The sequence below is a fragment of the Wyeomyia smithii genome, chromosome 3 (assembly GCF_029784165.1).
Source record: "Wyeomyia smithii strain HCP4-BCI-WySm-NY-G18 chromosome 3, ASM2978416v1, whole genome shotgun sequence".
Taxonomy (NCBI): Eukaryota; Metazoa; Arthropoda; class Insecta; order Diptera; family Culicidae; genus Wyeomyia; species Wyeomyia smithii.
The window spans coordinates 156,649,942-156,671,014 of record NC_073696.1 but is presented as its reverse complement, the minus strand read 5'-3'; the positions used below and the strand labels follow the sequence as shown (position 1 = coordinate 156,671,014).

The following is a 21,073-nucleotide window of genomic DNA, read 5'->3' as shown; positions in this document are numbered from 1 at the left end:
TCTCAATCAGACATCAGCTGACCAAGTTATTAAGACTCTTGGACTTATATGGAACCCTTCGAGTGACAAATTTCTATTCGGAATAGATCTCATATCGGAAACTACCAACCGATAGCTCTCGATGATATTCCTGATGATGAATTGCCTGATATGAAACCGGTCTCAGTGCTGGTCATGTCTTTGGTAAATTGTGATGATCTCCCACTTTTCAAAAAGTTCAGTTCCTTTCGAAAGTTACAACGAGTTTCGGCCTATGTGCAATGTTTTTGTAACAACCGTCGTATTAAGGACCGCTCCAAACGTCTTAGAAAGTCTAATCTTACTATAACGGAGCTTCGAGCAGCATTACACACTACAGTAGCTATTATCCAGCAAAAAACTCTGTTGGATGAAATTATTCGAGTAGGAGAAGGAGAATCTTGCCATCAAATTGGATTGCTTCGACCAGGAAACATCTTATTGCGCGGGGGAGGATGTTCGCGCAGCGAACAAGTTTTGAGCATCTCACTTCAATTTACATCATCCCTGCAGGACAATGCTCTCTTCATTCACTACGCCAACGAATAAACGCCAACGCTTCTGGTATATTCTCCTGCTGAAGGGACAACACGTGAGCGACTGCGCTGCAACAGAATCTAATTCATTCTACCGCATGGAGGAAGATGATAGAGGAGACGAGAACTTTCTGCGCCGCTACTAAATCAGTATAAATACCGCGCTTTTGCGCAAGCTAGTTCATTGTGTATTTTGAATCGTCATTGTGTATTTTCATTCCGATTGTGTATTTTCATTCCGAAGTGTGTATTTTCATTCCGAAGTGTGAATTTGAATCGTCAATGTGTATTCTGAACCGAGAGTGTGTATTTAAAACCGAAGTGTATTCCCAATCGAGTGTTTGTAATTAAAGTTAAAGTGAATGATATCAGTGCTTTATCATTAATCCGAAAGTATTTATTTGTGTTCGCTAGGAGTGCGCATTGGACCTTAGTGTGGTGGCTCATTTTCTTGTGTTTAAATAGCATTCGCGCTGTATCCCGAGCCAGTATTCGTGTGTGCGCCGTGTGTGCGATTTCTGCGTCCTTTGCTTGCTTCGTTCTTCGCTTTGTACTGTGTGACAGTACGGAAGCATCGTGCCAGCTGCGCTGATTATTTAGTTTTCAGTCGGCAGCGATTCTGATAGCGGTTTTTAGAGGCACCACTCGCCCACCCGCTTCTACGTGTTGACGAAGGCGTCAACATAAACCTTAACCTTAACTTTTGAATTATAATAGATTAGACATGTGTTTCAAAAGTAATTTACAAAAACGTGTTCTGGAGAGTGTTTAAGCTCACTCATGTTTCTCAGAGATGGCTGGACCGATTTCCACAAAATCAGTGTCATATTCAAATTCAAAAAACTATTCAAATTTATTCGTTTTCCCAAAGATGGCTAGACATATTTCAACAGTTTTAGTGTCAAATGAAAGGTTTGGCTGCCCTATGGGTTCCCATTTCATTTGATTATTTCGATCGTTGTGAATTAAATTGTAAAAACAGCGGAAGTCTCATAGATCACATGACTCATTTGAACATAACTAAGGGTTGTCTCTCAAACTTAAAAGTAACAAAATTCATAACAACTTGATATGTGGTTCGGAAGTTATGGAAAGAAACGAAATTGATCGGTCTAAATACGTGGCCTCAACATAATTCAAACTTGGTATTGTACTAGCCAAAAGTAGTCATCTGGATTTAGAATGGTGTTTGAGGTTGAATTCTGGCTTCTGTGTAACATTTCGGTTTTAAAAACTCTTACTGAATGGTACACGAACGCACCTCAGACACGAGGGAAATAATATTAATAAGAGCAACTGCGTTAAGGAATGTCATATTGAATTCCAAGATCATTTAAATAAATTTATAAAGAAAGTCAGAAAACAAATATCTTACGAAAATTAGTTATGTCATGAAGTTATTTTTTATGTAAATGTAGTTCACTTTTAACCATAGACGTAAACTAGTTTCTTTTTTAATTTTTCAAGTTTTGTTTATGTTATTTTATTTATCTTTGATTGATTTTTATTATTTTTAATCAATTTTGAAATTTATTTTGATTGTTTTCAATTTTCATTATTTTTATTTTTATCTGTTTTTGCCTTTCTCCTAGAAAGGTATACCAATCACTGAAAAAACTAAAGGTATGAGAGTGCTCTAAAGGGCCGAATGTCGTATATCACTCGATTTAGTTCTACGAGCTGAGCATTTTATGTATGTGTGTGTATGTGTGTGTAACGCTCTCCCAATCTTATTCAATTTTCTCAGAGATGGCTGGACCGATTTTCATGAAATTAATTGTAAATGAAAGATCCAGATGCCCCATAAAACCTTATTGAATTTCAATGTAATCAAATTGTTAGTTTAGAGGCTATGTATCAAAATGTATAAATCACGCAACATCATTATCTCAGAAACAACTCAACCGATTTGAAAAAATTGGTCTCAAAAGAACGGGCTACCTACATAACCCTCAACTTTTGAATTTAATGGTTTATGGTTTAACTGTTATGAACAGAAACGTGTTCTGGAGACTCTTTAATCTCACTCATGTTTCTCAGAGATGGCTGGACCGCTTTTCGCAAAATCAGTGTCATATGAAAAGTCTAGTTGCCCCATAAGACCCTATTGATTTATTTTGTAATCGGACTATTACTTTGTCTGTTATGATTAAAAATGTGGAATCCAGTTATGAAAAAAAAGTTCCGAGGACTACTTGGACTCATTACTTTTCTTAGAGATGGCTGAACCGATTTTCACAAAATTAGTGTCAAATGATAACTCCAGTTGTCTCTTAAAATCCTATTAAATTTCATTTTAATCGGACTCTAACAAAATGTGAAAATCATGAAACTTCGTTTTCTCAGAAACTACATAACCGATTTGAACAATGTTGATATGAATCGAACGGACTAGTTAAGGGTTAACTGATGAATTTTATAATGATTGCACACTTGGTTAAAAAGTTGTGCAAAGCAACGTGTTCTGATGACTTTTCAAATTCACTCGTTTCCCCAATGCACAGTGGGGAATCGCTGGCCATCAGCCAAAAAATTTTATTTTCGTTAGCTGTTTCATAATATTTTTCCTTTATTGGTATAACATTCAAGTGTTTACTAAAAATTCGGGCGCATTATCATGAAATCTGATTTTTTTTGGCTTTTCAAAGCTTGGCATACTGACATTTTTGACATTTTTTTGAAAAATACTACAAGATATACAACCCTAGGGTTGTATGAAATGGTGACGTGGGACTAAACTGCTAACAGAATCAATGTGTTTGCTCAGCGACTGTACGTATTTTTATTTCCAGCTTCACCTGGAAATCAATTTTTGAAATATATTCAACAACACTCGAAAGAATATCGTTTATATTTGGCGATATTATGCCTGTAGTATTTTTTTGCGCAAACTACATGTATTTGACAAGGCAGAAGCATATCGTGCTTGTTGAAGAAGCACCAAGAATTGCTCGTAATGCGTCACAGTCAGAATTAACTCTATATCCTCAAAAACCAAACCTAATAATACTTACGTTATCATAATGAATGGTTTTGTCTTATTTAACTCTGATTAAATCAAGTCTATAATATGGATCTTACTTTCTAAATAATATGCAAGCCCTTACAAAGGTTCATTAATTGGCAAACATAAGAAGATATGTTAAACAAAATTATTGAAAAGTTCCAGCAAAAACCGGAGCAATCAAGAATTCCATTTTTGTTTTTTGCTTGAAAATTTTTTTCATCTGCCTACAACTACATTTGCCGTATTACGAAGACAGCTAACATACGTTTATTATGGTAAAACTTAGAATAATAATATATCATCTAACAATTTTGAAATGTGAAGAAATTCTGAATGAATCTTAGTAAATAAACCAAAAATTCACAAGCATTCGCAGGCTCTTACTGTTCTATAAATGTGTATATCTTAGGATTTACTCTTTTAATACTATCTGGTCACGATTATTAAGTGAATATCAAAGATAAAATTAAATAAATATCCGTTTCCAAATTTTACAATTCTTGTTGACTAACTTATGGTAATAATATTTTGAACATAAACTTTCAATCACCATCAACAGCAGCATTGCAGTTTTTCCTCGATTGCACACGAATAGAAATGTACCAACGAAAATGTACTACTGCAATATGAATAGTACCGCTGCAGTACGAATAGTACCGCTGCTGTACGAATAGAAGCGTACCGCTGCAATTATAGACGAAGAGTGACCTGCGGTTCTTTACTCCATTGGTACTGTTGCTTTTACCGGAATGTTTTCTTTCAAGACATCAGTTTTTTAAGGTTCTGAAGCAGGTTTCGAAATTGTTCAAGAATGGGGATTGTTTCAAACTTTTCGGAAAACTTTTCCTTCGAGACATCATATTAGTCTAAGCTAATGGAAGCAAAAATAAGTTGACCTGTTGGGACGGGGAGACTCTGCCATTTTTTATTTCGATATTGATACAGAGAATATCACAGGAAACGGATGGTGTCCATTCACGTCGTCTGTGCTAGGAATGCTCGCATGTAATTGGTTCATTATTCGCGTAAATTTGTCATGGAAACTTAATATCAATATTACCGCATAGCAATGAAATTAACGTGATAACTAGCACATTGCAAAATTGTTCTACATTTTATCTATCCAACAACATATTGGTTATTGTGATCCATCATGTGGTTACGCTGTTATTAACGTTTGAAATCTGACGCAACATTTGCCAGTTTCATTTCCAATTTTACAGAATACATCCCAGTATAGTAAACAAAGACATAGTCCCACGTCAAAAGTACATTACTTTCGAACGCTCTGTAGCTACAATGACAGTTTGGATTTTTTTAAAGTCAAAGAAAAAGTTATTCTAAATATTGTGCAAAATAAATCCCTTTCATTAGATATTTTGAAATTTGCTCATAGTGGGCCTGACACTAAAAAAACCTAAATTAATCCACCTAGCGGTCAGACTCAGCCTTTCTCATTCAAAATTATTATTTGTAAAAATAATTTTAATTGAATGCTTAAATCCAATAAAGGTATATTCACTTTTTGGGTTCTAAAATATTAATGTTGTAATTGAAGTATTGAATATGAAATTTGACGTAATGTTAGTGTTTAAGAAATAGCGAAATAACAGGAACGACTTTTAATATCGAACAATTTCATCACGAGCGATACCGGTAACGTTCAAATAGTACGATACCACATTTAAATTATGTCGAGCTCACATATATCGATCGAAGCAGGTATAGTTTTAAATAGTTTTTGAATTTCTTTACGTTCCATAACTTTAGAGCCACATATCAAGTGTTATAAAGTTAGTTATTTTTAAGTTTAAGAGATGAATCGTTCGTATGACACTAGTTATGTTATATAAGTCGTGTAATCTTTGCGATAATTGACTTTCGTTGTTATTACAATTTAATTCATAACGGTTGCTTAAGTTCGATTATAATCGAATGAAAAGGAAACGAATAGAGCAGCCGAATTATGAAACCACTTCTTCAATCATAATTCATCAGTTAACCCTTAACTAGCCACTTCATCTGATATCAATATTGTTCAAATCGGTTGTGTAGATTCTGAGATAATGAAGTAGTTTCTGAGATAATGAAGATAAAGAAGATAAGTGATTTTTTTTTTGCTTTTCACATTTCGATACATTACAGACGAAGTTACAGTCCAATTACAGTTCAATTCAATAGTGTGTTATGAGGCAGCTTTCCGGCTGTCATTTAACACTAATTCAGTGGAAATCGGTTCAGCCATCTCTGATAAAAGTGAGTGAGTTTGAGTAGCCTTGTGAATATTTTACTTTTCATAGCTGGATTTCACAGTTTTAAACATAACAGGCAAAGTAATAGTCCGATTGCAAAAAAATCAATAGGGTCATATGGGGTAACTAGACCTTCCATTTGACACCGTTTTCATGAAAATCGGTCCAGCCATCTCTGAGAAACATGAGTGAGATTAAACAGTCTCGAGAACACGTTTCTTTCCATAACTTTTGAACCACATGTCCAATCTTTATGAAATTTGAAAGTTAAGGGTTTTTAGGTAGCCCGTTAATTTGAAATCAATTATAATAGGGTCTGATGGGGCAAATAGGCCTCTCTTTCGCAATTAATTTCATTGAAATCGGTCCAGCCATCTCTGAGAAAGTCGAGTGAGATTGGGAGAGCGTTGCACACAAACATACACACACACATAGATAAAATGCTCAGCTCGTCGAACTGAGTCGATTGATTTACGACATTCGGCCCTTTTGAGCACTTTATACCTTTAGTTTTTGCAGTGATTGCAAGTTTTGGTCTGAGATGGGTCCTTCGGTACCTCATACTTATGGGGTACTTTTCTTTCTACGTTGGAACCTTCTCCAAGTTCCACGCAGGCTATGGAATTTTCATTGACAATATTATCTCGTAGATAGTTCTGCACCGTGACTCTATTTATGGCCGCTAAATACACATGCCGACTAAGGACTTCTTCCTCAGGCACGCTCCATGGGCCTAAAACTATCCGGGTCCCTATTGCCGTGTTTCTTGAACACAATATAGTCAAAGTTATTCCCTATCTGAAGGGTGTGTCTTTTCATTCTACTCCGATTATGCCGTCCGCCGGTAACCCGTTCATCAGATGAAACTCCGTCGGGTCCAAAAAGTCTTCGACTATTAAATCCAGGATAACCGTATCTAAGTTTCGCACGATCCCGCCTGCAATGCCCTCAAAAGTGTTCGTGTCCTGTCTGTTTACATGCACATTCAATTTTTCTGCAACATGCATGCTTAACATATTCGCGCACGCGCCTGTATCTAAAATCAAGTTCAGCGTTTGCTGCACATTTTGTTTTGCCAGCAGTGTAATCATAAGCCGCCGGCTGATGTCAAAATAGACTCGCTTCGCCACACAGACACTATTGTCCCGTATGTGGTTACATGCTGTCTTCCAGTCCGTTATCTCTATGCGGATGGGCTCGTCAGTGATTCTCCGCCAATAGGCGTCCTGACATAACTCTGTGAAATCATCGCTAAAGTATTCTTTTGCAAACAGTTCCCCGAGTTCTTCGCCCCTCCCCTTATACTTAATACATACGGTGAACAACCGTGCGTCTCATCGTCACTCCACCTGGTATAATTCGAAAAAATGTCGTGCTTATTCCAGACATTGGGAGAAATGTTCTCAACTGCTTTGTTTAATTTGTTCCTTACTAAATTATTTCTATTCATCGGTCGGGGTGCCCGGCTGGCGCTGCCGTCGAGCCCCCAGCGACCTAGTTTTGTGATTGTTGGTAGCGCTCGTAGCCTCGACCTCGAAATTGGCGATCGTAAGCATCATTATATCTACCATTATTATTATTGCGATCTCCGCGCCCAGGCGATATTCCTCTATTGCTGCCGTTATTAAAACCATCATCCTGGTGGTGATATTGGCGGTCATTATATCGATTGTTGTCATACCCATCATTATTGTAGCTACTTCGATTGCTTTGCTGGTTGTTATTCCGCGCGGCAACCCACCAATCTTGCGATTCAGTTTGGTGTATGTACCCGTTCCAACGCGCTCCCTGTGAACCTCGGTAGCGATCGTCATTATTATGTTGGTTGGTTTGGTTACAGCCTTGGTTTCTACCCTGATTAGACCAGCCGCCCCCGGACTGACCTCCGTAGTTTCTGTTATTTTGTTGTCGCACGTTCCCTCTATTAGAGTTTTCCCTGTAGTTACGATTGTTATTGTTATTGAAGTTGTTGGGGCTGCTACTGTTCCCACCTGCTGCTGTCTGTAATTTTGGACCTCATTGTTTCGTGTATAATTGTTCTGCCACTGGCGATTGCTGAATCGCTCATTGCCCCTGTTCTGCGAGCTCCTGGCTCCGTTAAAACCGTCCTGGCCTCTTCCTTGGGCATTACTACCTGTCCCATTCGGCTGCCTGCGCCTACCTCTCTTTTTCTTGTTTTAGTAGATCCAAACCACGTAGTCTGTTTTCTACATCTGCGAGTTGTTCGCATTCCTCTTCCTCCAGTAGGTCCACCTGCTCGTCTAAGCTCAATTTCTTATTTCCTCCCGCCATTAATTTTAGATGTGAATTACGCCAACCCCCAATAAAATGAATCCTGAGACGTCTTTCCATTGCAGAACCCGCTTCACCCTCCTGGTTTTTTTCAAACGTATCCAACAATTCTTTGATCTCTATGGTTCTCCTTTTATATGCGCTGAAATCTTCGCCCGGTTCCTGTCGTAGCGTCTCAATCCGTTTTATTACCGACTCGATGTTCTCAACGGATCCGAATTCTTTGATTAAGTTGCATTTGACCTCTGACCAGGTCTCCGCCTTGATTCGAGGCAAAACTGCCGCTGCCTTGCCTTTTAGTTTTAATAGGACTGTATAAATCAGTACACTATGTGACCCATTTTCTGGGATTTCGTCTGCAAAATGCAGAACATGGTATAGGAACGCTTCCAGTTCATCTTTGTGTCCCTTAAATTCTGGAATGCATTGTAGTGCATCCGCCTTTGAGAAAACGTAATCAGCCGCTCGGCTCATATTTATTCTATTCAGCTTTTTCCCGATAATAAAACTGCTTCTTCCGAATATGTCTTTTAAATTTTCGATATGATCCCCAAAGCTGGGTGTGTCTTGAATTTCTACCTCGCTGATTTGGAGGTTTCTTTTAACAAATTCTTCTTCTAATTTTTCTAACTGTTTAAGAGCGCTTGCACAGTTTTCGCGGTCTCCGTCCTGCTTCTCCTCTTTCGATTCCTGAGTTTCCACAAGGGTCGATGAAAGAGGGGGATCTTCAAAAATCACCGATCGCTCTAGGTCTGCCAACTGATATTCTGCAAGATCTGATGTCTCAAACTCAAGAAAATTTTCAGATAACCTTCTATTTCTGTTTGGCTCTGGAACAATCGCCGAGTTATTTGAAATTTTCAATGCCAGACACACTTTCGATTGAACAAGTGTGTACTGATCTGTTAATCTATCCCAATGTTCTGGCGTTAGATTTGAATTTTCATACTCTTTTAAAATTTTCGAAAAGTCGTTTAAAGCGTTCTCGGCCTGTTTATGTTATTGCTCAGATTATGGTACCCCTGGTAAACATAATCCTTAAGCTCTTTTAATCTTGACATTTATGGTCATAACCGTTTTACACCTATTCTGCTCCCCCTCCTCTTGATTATTCAAAACATAAACATATCCCAGACCTAATTCAGTTGTTCAAACCTGAATTATACAAAGTTCCGACGGCTTTTTTTCTTCTTTACCGACGGTACTTTTCGCCCCAATATTTAATTCTCCTCTTATTTTTCATGAACTCTTCTCCCCTGTTAATTACGCTAGGGCGCTGGCTTTTTGTTTACCGTCTTTTTTTGCTTATGCGGCCACGGCGGCCATTAAAATTGTCTCGTATTTGTCAACATATATCACATATCCCCCGCCCATTCACGACGCTTGGTTCCTGGTATGAAATTCAGACGTCCTCAATATTGACCTTGGCCTTTGTTGTGTATATATTACTTTTTTGTTACTCCACCTATGTCACCTTGACTTTGGAACCGCAGGCTTGACCAACAAACGTCGTTGAGTATTGTAGATACCCGCGAGTGCCCCCCCCGACTTGGTGAGCGCTGCAACTTTATGTGCTAGAGAGAGGAAAACAAAACAAGACCCTTGTTACATTTCGAGATTATGCCGACAAAAATACCGCAACAATTTTTGAGTGCACACCAATGAAACTTTCGGATTACTAAGAATGCAGCCAATCTAGAGCTAAAAAGCTCGATCTCTCACACATGAGAATAACTAAGTACCGAACTGCTTCCGCTCTCGCACTACAACAGCACTCATCGGCTGTAGATCCAATCGCGAACGTATAATAGCCCAGCACAGTCGAACAATAGTGACCGGGCGGTCGACCGATTGCAAGTGACCCAAAATTGGCAAAATAAGTCAGCCACAGGAAATTCAGATCGCTACGATAAGGTTCACCGCGAATAAAGAACAAAAACGTCCGCGCACAGGTAAAATAGATAAAGCCGGGTAAAACAGTTGTAATTGAAGCTAAAATTGCTTTATAGTGCACTGCGGAACTAAAACCACGTGACAATCTCGAATAACCCTGTTATTACGGTCCGAGAACAAAGTTGTCCAACGCGTTTGGGACCACAACACTAGAGGTAGTGTCCTTCCGTCCACCGGTCTGGAACAAAAGTAAAGCCCTCCTTTGCAAGGCATGAGGTGTAACAAACCCTAACAGCAACTCTTTTGTCAATTCGTCCCTTTAGAAGAATTCGGCGCATCAGTGTGGGCATCTGGTTTGAGCACCCATCCGCAAACACAGGCCTTCGTCAGAGGGCCTTTTATTTGTAGGCGGTCAACTAGAAAGCAGACGCGAGTCATCGCGCGTTAGGCAACGCGCGAGCGGCCCTCCAGGGCGGTAGAGCCGGCCGCTGATGCGGAATGCAGAGTCACGGGCCCCCCACCGTTACTAGTGTGTAAGAGAGTAGCAAGATAGGTTCACAAACTGTACGTTTGGCCAATAGACATAAGTAAATCATGACACCAGTCTTTAACCAGTTTTTAGCCTTCCCTCACTTCCGTAAACTTTACCTTTGTCGCACCTAACAATTGTATAATCTTTTATTTGAGTTCAATGGATATACCGTTAAAGACTCGTCCTTAGCATTTGGTATGTGTTGCGTATTGATAGCGGATTCCAGGTAAACGGAACGATTTCTCACAGCTTGAGGAAAATCGCAATATTGGCGCCCAACCCAAAAACCCACATAACGTGATTACTCAGTCCGTAAATGTAAACGCCATTAGTGATAGCAAATAATCATGGGGGTGGTTAGAGAGTGAAGACCTAAAGTAACTTTCCCGCTAGCCATGGAGTTTAAGCACTTGGAAGACGAAGAGCTAGACTTCGAGTGGAGGATACGGGGATTAAAGGAGACAAGGGGACTAGATCGATTAGGAAAACTAACACGGCTGCATCAGCTTTTACAAAGTAAATCAATTTCCTTGCCGACGACTTCTAGTCACATTATGTCTGATGTGGATAATATTTACCAATGTCAAGCCAGGTTACAAAATATTCTGTTAAACGTCGAAACGGCCATCAGGCAAAACAATGCGGAACAACTGATGATGTGCCGATAAAGATTGATGCACTACCAGCTTCGGCTATCACTTATTACCGATACATTGATAACAGCGAATGCGAATAAATCGTTGGCCAAAATCAAGCAGACGTTAGCACGAATTCAAGACTTCTTGTCGAAGCAGCCAATTTCAAATACAGAAGTAAAAGGCGATGCCGGGGAACCAGCAGCCACCACAGCCGCAACCGGGACAACAATTTCCAATTCAGCAGCAGCCAATAGAAGACCAACAGCAGCAACAGCGAGAGGTAAACCAACAGCTCCAACAACAACTCGAAGACGCAAGGCGAAAACTACAGCAATCGCAGATGCAGTTGCAACAAGAGCAACAACTACTGTCAAGGCAGCAACAACAACAGCACGATAGCCACCAGTGGGAACAATGGCAGCATCAGCAGGAACAGATTCATCAACAGCAAGTGCAACAGTTACAACTGCAGCAACAGGAGCTACAGCATCTTTTGCAGCAAGAAAGAGCAAAACGGCAACATCTGGAAAACCAAATGGGACAGCTACAACAACAGCAGCAAATTCAACAGAACTTTAGTCAGCTAGGCAATTCTTTGCAAGACTTAAATAGACCACATGATATTCAGGAACCAGGGCTACTGCATTCAATACCAGGAGTGGATCAGCTACCTCATGATCTCAGAAATGATTTAATGAGTTTCTTGCGAAGTCAGCAAAGACCAAACACACCACGATCTTGTGTACAAGCACAAGGTTAGGTTTGATTTACGCAACCAGTACACAAATGGCCTTTTGAATATGCTGGTCAACCCAATATCATACAGTTGGGCGAATTCCTAAACCAGGTAAACACATACGCGGACACTGAAGGAATTGAGGAGCAAACCGTCCTCCGTTTTATCAAGCATTTACTGAAAGGGAGAGCTCTTCAATGGTACACACGATCTTACTTGCACCTTACCAATTGGGACGTGTTCAAATCGGAAATCAAGCAGGAGTTTCTTCCACCAAATTACTCCGAGATTATCAAGCAAGACTTATATCTGCGGTTTCAAGGCCCAAACGAATCGTTCACGACGTTCTACAGGCGATTTCAGAAACAGAGAGGCTGTTCATCGTAAAATCTCACCTGAATTCGGACTACACTCCCATAGCAGCAGCCGCCAGAGTCAGCACAGTTAGAGAATTAGTCACAGTTTGCAAAGACTTCGAGGTATCTCGATCTTACTCGATGCGAGGTAGATCTGCTACAGCTCATCGCTCACTTTGGAACAAACCGGAAACAGCGGCTCAACAGCGTCCTGGGACGAACAGGTTGGACGTTTCCAACCGCTCATCGTTCAACCGGCAACCATTTTACACAGCACAAATCAACTCAATGGAACTCAACTCGGAGGTTGAAGAAGGCTGGAACCCACAGAACATTCTAGATCGTGAAGCGGTCCAACAAGACATTGCGCTACGTAATGAGATTGAGCTTAACAACGTGGAGGAAGTGAACGCAGTGCGCTTGCAGAATAATTTCAGAGAAAGACCCACAACGAATTCGCATCAACAAGCTAGTGGAGAGCAACATACAAGGGAATGGACACCAAGCATTATATGTTGGCAGTGTGAGAAACCTGGCCACACTTACCCAAACTGTCCCAACCCAATACATTACCTTTTCTGCTACAGCTGTGGGAAAAAAGGGTGCACTACCCGCAACTGCGAAGCGTGTATATTGAGATGGAGGCAGCTAGATTCGACTAATGTTTCACAGCAATCGGGAAACCGCTGTTGGGAGAACCCTCAATGAAGGGCGGGGTCCCTCCCACTACAATTGACGTCCCTTCACTCTTAAGTATTCCGGCTTTCAGTGAAGTAGAATCGATCGTAATCAATCCACACAACAACGATAATCGTCCATACGCATTCATCAACATTCTAGGACGACAGATACGTGGGCTTCTGGACAGCGGCACCACCTGCAGCCTGATGGGAGGTTCAATGTGCAAAATAGCCAACGAATTAGGTTTGAAACAATATCCCGTCAATGGGGAACTTAAAACAGCAGACGACTCTGCCCATTCAGTATCGTTTTTCGTCCAAGTGCCCATCTTCTACAACAGGACTTGCGTTCTACCCGTGCTTTTCATTGAAACGATGCCTTCCATTTGCATTTTGTGGATGGATTTTTGGTCACACTTCGGCGTGAAAGCAACAGTGTGCGGTGTTACGACGCACTCAAATCCTGAGCCATCGATCAAAGAGTCCTTATCAGAGCGTGATAAGCAGCGGTTAGAGAAAGTAATTAAGCAATTTACGACTTCACGGCGATTAGGCAGATTAGGAAGGACAAGCCTTTACTACCACAAAATTGACACAGGAAGCGCGACTCCGTTCAAGCAGAAACATTATCCGATGTCCAAGTTTGTTTTGGACAATTTGAACAAAGAAGTGGACAGGATGTTAAAACTAGGAGTAATCGAAAATGCGGTTTGCTGTCCGTGGAATAATGCGGTCAAGAAAAAGGATGGCTCCATGCGACTATGCTTAGACGCAAGAAAATTAAATTCAGTCATAGTACAAGAGGCATACCCAATTCCACATATAGCCTCTATCATGAATAATCTTAGTGGATCGACTTTTCTAACCTCGATTGATTTGGAGTCGGCGTTCTGGCAGATACCGCTAGAAGAAGGATCTAAACAGAAATCGTGGTCCCATTTGGGCTATCAACGGCCAGTCAAGCTCTTTCACGAGTCATGAGTCACATTTTCATCGACTTCGAGCCAAAGGTTTTCGTATATCTTGACGACCTGGTGCTAGCCACCAAGACGCTAGAGGAACATTTGGTTCTTCTGGAGGAAATAGCAAGACGGTTGGAGAGGGTAGGACTGACAATCAATGCGGAAAAATCAGTGTTCGGCAGAAAAAGCCTAAAATATTTGGGTTACGTAGTGGACGAGATAGGTTGGCACGTGGACGAGGAGAAAATTGAAGCAATCAGCAAGTTTCCATCCCCCACCACAAAGAAAGAAGTCCAACGTTTCATCGGAATGTGTGGCTGGTATCGACGTTTCATCAGGGACTTCTCGCAAACCGCAGCGCCACTCACAGAGCTCACAAAAGCCAAGTTTAAGTTTCGATGGACACAAGAATGCGAGAAAGCATTTCAGACTCTAAAGAGCCATCTCATCTCGGCACCGGTCCTAGCGACCCCGGATTACTCGAAACCCTTCGCGGTTGCGTGCGACGCAAGTGACGTCGCAATTGGAGGCGTACTCACCCAGGATGTCGAAGGAGATGAGAAAGTAATCTGCTACTTCTCACAGAAACTCTCTTCGGCAGAACGAAAATATTCTGTAACGCAACGGGTGTCTCGCAGTCATTCGATCGATCGAAAAGTTTCGAGGATATTTAGAGGGTACGCACTTTACCATTTACTGTGACCACTCGAGTCTTACTTATTTGAAAAGTATGAAAAACCCTACGCCACTTCTAGCTAGATGGATCCTTCGCTTAAACGCCTATTCATTCGACATAAAATATCGCAAAGGAAGTTCAAACGTCGTTCCGGATTGCCTGAGTCGAGTGGAGATACTAAATGTGATCGACTCGTCAATTCCAGCCCATTCAGATCAATGGTATGATAAACTGGCGGAAGATGTCAAGGCGAACCCCGATAATTTTCCAGGTTTCAAGGTGATAAGAGAGCAGCTTTATAAAAACTGCACGGCAAAGGACGAATCGGGAGCAAAATGTCATCGATGGAAGAAAGTGATCCCAACGCATCAACGGCGAGACATAATGTACCGCAATCATGACATTCCCACAGCAGAGCATCTTGGTGCAGAACGCACACTTGATCGCATACAGCGAGATTGTTACTGGCCTCAAATGGCGACAGACGTGCGGAAATACGTGCAAACTTGCGAGGTGTGCAAAGCTAGCAAAGCTCCCAATACCACATTAACACCAACCTTAGGAAATACAAAACCAGCACAACTACCATGGGAACTAATCTCGATCGACTACATCGGCCCTCTAACTCGCTCAAAAAGGGGAAACACTGTTCTCCTGATCATCGTCGACTGGGTGACTAAGTTTGTCATCACGGAGCCTTTTTGCTCAGCGAATGCGCAAAAGATGGCTACTTTCCTGGAACAATACGTATTTCATCGCTTTTCAACACCAAGGATCATAGTCTCCGATTCAGGCTCACAGTTCCTCTCTCACGTATTTCAGTCGCTGCTGAAACGATACAACATTATCCACATGAGAACTGCATTTTACACACCGATGTGTAATGCCGCAGACAGAACAAATCGTACGCTGATTACGTGCGTTAGATCGCTCTTAGATGAGGACCAAAGAGATTGGGACCTGCACATTCAACAGGTAGTTTGCGCGATAAACACGGCAAAACACGAGACGCTGGGATGCAGCCCATACTATTGCAACTTCGGTCGCGACCACATCCTGTTCACGGACCAATATCCACTGGCCAAGCTAAACTCTTCGCAAAACCCAGAGTAGGAACAAACGGTGCGTATTGAGACAGTACAGAACATTCAGCAATTTGTCATCGCCAAAATCAGGGCAGCTCACGAACATAGTAATAAGCGATACGACCTAAGGGCGCGAAACAGAAGCTTCAATGTAGGAGATATTGTCTGGAGACGTTCGTTCCAAATATTCCAGGCAGCGGAACACCGCACGAAGAAGTTAGGAGCTAAATTCATACCATGCATCGTACGACAAGTCCAAGGCTGCAACAATTACCTATTGGAAGACATCAAAACTTCGAAAACCGGAATCTATCATTTGAAAGACATAAAACCAGATTAAATTTCTTCTCAACCAGCTATGCACGCAGTTCACCACAAAAGATCTAAACACTGGTCGCAGTGGTACAATGTCCCCAACAAGGAAAAAAAATGCACGCAGTTAAACTGTCGACGAAGAGCGTTTACGCCACTGAATCGAATGCTATTCACTGATTCGAGGCCCCATACAATCATATCGAAACCCTATCAGCAACAGTAGTCACGAAACACCCCCCTATAACAACAATAATCTTCCGAGCGTACACGAAACTGCAACGAACACACCCGTAACGCAAACACTCATTATACCATTTAAGGACTGAGTATAAACAATACTACGTCACATGACACTAGAAGATAGTAATGCTACACAGCTCAAACTCAATTCTAGTAAAGTTTGCGTCTCTAATATGTATTTTCTCGGTGCAATTTCTGGTGCCCAACTAATAAACGTACACAGATGTTGAAGATGCGATCAACCGTAGATTTAGACAGTAGGCTAGTATTAGTAATATTCCGCTTAGTTACATCAGCGGGAACAACCCTTTTGTATATCTGGCACCAACAGGTGTAGTAAGGAAGCAATTACCGTTAGCTAATAAGATTTGTATTGATTGAAATACCGTGAAGCACAAAAGCCGCAATCATCGATGTCCAGCCTCGGGAACATTTGGTCGAGATTGTATAGAGTTAGTACCGATCAGCCTTTTCAACATCTTACATCAGCACGCAAACGAAATTTTTGCGGATGCAAGCCTCCGCAAAAATTTCGTCACCACTTGTATGATGTTGTGTTACATTTCGAGATTATACCGACAAAAATACCGCAACAATTTTTGAGTGCACACCAATGAAACTTTCGGATTACTAAGAATGCAGCCAATCTAGAGCTAAAAAGCTCGATCTCTCACACATGAGAATAACTAAGTACCGAACTGCTTCCGCTCTCGCACTACAACAGCACTCATCGGCTGTAGATCCAATCGCGAACGTATAATAGCCCAGCACAGTCGAACAATAGTGACCGGGCGGTCGACCGATTGCAAGTGACCCAAAATTGGCAAAATAAGTCAGCCACAGGAAATTCAGATCGCTCCGATAAGGTTCACCGCGAATAAAAAACAAAAACGTCCGCGCACAGGTAAAATAGATAAAGCCGGGTAAACAGTTGTAATTGAAGCTAAAATTGCTTTATAGTGCACTGCGGAACTAGAACCACGTGACAATCTCGAATAACCCTGTTATTACGGTCCGAGAACAAAGTTGTCCAACGCGATTGGGACCACAACACTAGAGGTAGTGTCCTTCCGTCCACCGGTCTGGAACAAAAGTAAAGCCCTCCTTTGCAAGGCATGAGGTGTAACAAACCCTAACCGCAACTCTTTTGTCAATTCGTCCCTTTAGAAGAATTCGGCGCATCAGTGTGGGCATCTGGTTTGAGCACCCATCCGCAAACACAGGCCTTCGTCAGAGGGCCTTTTATTTGTAGGCGGTCAACTAGAAAGCAGACGCGAGTCATCGCGCGAGCGGCCCTCCAGGGTGGTAGAGCCGGCCGCTGATGCGGATACGACAGTGAGAGCATTATGGCTGAGGAATGACAACGAATGCAGAGTCACGGGGCCCCCACCGTTACTAGTGTGTAAGAGAGTAGCAAGATAGGTTCACAAACTGTACGTGTGGCCAATAGACATAAGTAAATCATGACACCAGTCTTTAACCAGTTTTTAGCCTTCCCTCACTTCCGTAAACTTTACCTTTGTCGCACCTAACAATTGTATAATCTTTTATTTGAGTTCAATGGATATACCGTTAAAGACTCGTCCTTAGCATTTGGTATGTGTTGCGTATTGATAGCGGATTCCAGGTAAACGGAACGATTTCTCACAGCTTGAGGAAAATCGCAATACCCTCGCGTAGTTGAATACTGCTACTAGCGCGTGTCTCTCTCACTCAGTTAGTTTGCCCCCCGGTTTGCCGCTTCAATTATTACGTTGGGCAAGTGAACGAGAACCGCTTGCGTGCACTTTGTCGTGCCGAGAGCTTTATTGCTTGCCGTTTGAAAAAATAAAATCACCCGCGCGGCAGCAGCGCGAATTGTTTGTTATACAAACTGGCCTTTCGACCCAAGTAGACTTGATAGAACCAGTAAATCAAAATAATTATGAACCAATGAAGAACCCTGTTGTAATTATTGGGAATAATCTGCCACGATGTATTTCACCTAACGTAGTGTCCGAGGTCTTTAGTGCTTCTTAATGTGTATCTTTCCGTCGTTTTCTTCTATTGTCACTAGCTCCTGAATGGCTTATACTTGATTGAATTTTATCGCTCCCTTTGTAAATTCATAAATTTTTCTGCGTTGAACGATATATTACGTGTTCATTGGACAGCTATTCAATTTGAATATTGCAGGTCGCTTGAAAAAAAAAAATATTCTCCCGTTTAAAATTTCAGCTGCTTCTGATGTACCACGATTATTATTAATAATTATGTGCGATATTGTTTAAACCCAAATTTTTCTTACTATGTGTTTCTGGAGGAATAACACCCGCTTTTTAGGTAAAAAAAAACCTCAACTCTAGCTTTTGCAATGTGCTGGGTGTCAAAAAGGAAAAGACTCACTCACCCGAGTATCTTTGTAACAGAGCTGGTCATCGTCGTTGACATCTCACCTTTAATTCCCACAATATAACTTCGGCACCTTCTTAACACGGTAATTCACAGTTGTCTGGCCGATTGTTCCAATTTGATTGTTAATAAGTCACTTACAGCCTGTGTTTATATTTTTTTCTTGTGTTCTTTTTTTTTGAATTGCACAAGTTTAAACTGCCTTTAAAAGTGTTTTCTAATGTACGATCTCACTCACTTCACCGCTGTTTAGCTAATTAATATTAAATCGCAAATTGCGGGTTCTTTCTACTTTTTATTTTTTTCACACCTCCGTGATCTTTTTCGAGGGGTCACTTGACACTACGACGGTATATAAGTTCTGTAAATTCACATAAATTTGAGTTCTACTTTTTTTTCCTTTTTTTAAACACAAACTTTCACTCGCTCTTGCCACTGGCCTGCCAAACTAAATGGCGTAAGTTCTTTTTTACGCTGTCACCAAATAATGTAGGATATATCCTACCAGGGACTTCTTCTTCTAGGTATCCCTGTACGCGCAGTCGGCGCGGAAATAATGTACCAGATTAGAGCTGATGATAATTACCTTTTATTTTGTACATCACTGCTTAAATATACCCTGCAGGTAACTCAGAGCGAAAGGCTTTTCCCCTTCGATCCGGTCACCACATACCTAGCTGTTCTATACTGGCCTATGGCATTTCTTGGCCTGTCTCTTTCTTGTGCTTAACTTTTAGTACATTTTGGGCATTCTGATTGAGAGCGCCATAACATGTGTTCCCAAACACGTGCGCCAGCGTAAGCGCTAAGAACCCGCGCGTGAGCATGGGCGACGCTGAGCGACGCTACCGTTTGTTGAGTTCTTTTTGTTTATTCAATGCCTCGATGGCTTTAGTGACTATTCATCGCGGAAGGCAAAGTGTTTTCGCCAACGCTTGCATAGCAGAATCGTTCACGGTCTTTCTTCAAGATTTTTCCGGTTATCTTTACAAATGGTCTTGTTTTGGTGGACAACGGTGGACGGCCGTGTCCCGGTTCTACACTCTACCTGTTTATCATTTCTTTCAACGGAAGGCTTACTGTCTTTCGGACTAAGCTAAAATGTACCGTATGACAAAATTCTGCGTGACGGAACATAAGGTTTTTTCTGCGCGGGTGTGACGTCACAGAAGGGTGTGTCTGGCAGTGAAGTCTGGCAGAGTTCTCATCGGTTGGTTGTGGTGTCATCCTTGCGAACCCATCCTTAAGGCTTCATCGGGTTATTTACATTAGTTCAATGGTTGCCATTGCACTTTAATTAAGGCTGCAGTTCATCTAGTTGTATTACGATTGTTCAGAGTTTTGTTGTTGAACCTCAATGTTGGGTTAGCCGTGTCCCTTTGACATAGATCAGCTGTATTTTGTTTGGCTTATAATATTGTTACGCGCCGTGTGACGAAAAGATTTTCGATTGTCATCGGCTTTGATGCATAATGCAGTCACTTGGTTTATCATTTTTAACTGCCTTCGCGGGGTGTCCAATTACCCGCGGAAAAAACATTGTTGATTAAACAAGAGCAAAGTTTTATAACGTCATTTTGCTTGTTTGGCTTTCGCACAGGGTTGCCATATTTATACCTGTATTTTTTTTTTTTTTTTTTGACAAAATCTGTTTCTCTGTATCACGGGCCGATAAATCAATATCGAGCAAACTAAGAATGTTGGATGGAAAAATTCTTACTTGCAGAGTATATGTAAACATATTAGTGTTTTTTGCCATTGCTTTATCTTCCTTTTGGTCTTAAACTTTCAATAAGTAAGGCGATGATTAAATGTATTAACTGTTGATTATTCATTTTTCTCTACGTGATGTTTATATATGTTTTTGCTTAATTTATCTGCATCGGTACCAACATAAACAGTAAGCCAATAAATCTACAGAATCAACCGCTACAGTCAACAAACAAATAAACAGTAACATCACAGTTAAATGCAAAATTTAACATATCCAATGTCTTCTCCTATTATTATTGCTTCAATGTTGTTTTTGAAGGATCTGGTTTTTGAAAATGAAACGATCAGGTGATATTTCAATAAACTTAAAGGACCTCAATTATCAGCAACCAATGCTGTATACACTGCATCAACTAGAGCAGGCTCCTGAAAAACGTTACCAATACCACTACAAATCATTATGACGATACCAACACCGATGAAATCGTTCTAAGCGAAGTGGTTCGGAGTTGTCAAATTCATTCAAAATACGCTAGAGCATCAAATGCGTTATGCCCAACGCAATATGTTAGTTCAAATCGTCCACATAGTGTAGTACAACATTTTGCGTTTCACTAGGATATACCACACCTGTGCGTGACCCTTATAACATTCTATTGTTTATTTCTGCTTTAAATCGGTCTCAAATCAGGAAATCGCTTTTTATAAACATACGAACAGGATACAAGAAACGTTGTAATCGACCTGTTAA

At 41.0% G+C, this 21,073-nt stretch overlaps 1 pseudogene; it reads left to right on the top strand.

Moving 5' to 3' along the window:
- The first annotated feature begins 11,352 nt into the window (after positions 1-11,352).
- Positions 11,353-12,968, top strand: LOC129728741 (uncharacterized; annotated as a pseudogene).
- The last annotated feature ends 8,105 nt before the right edge of the window (positions 12,969-21,073 follow it).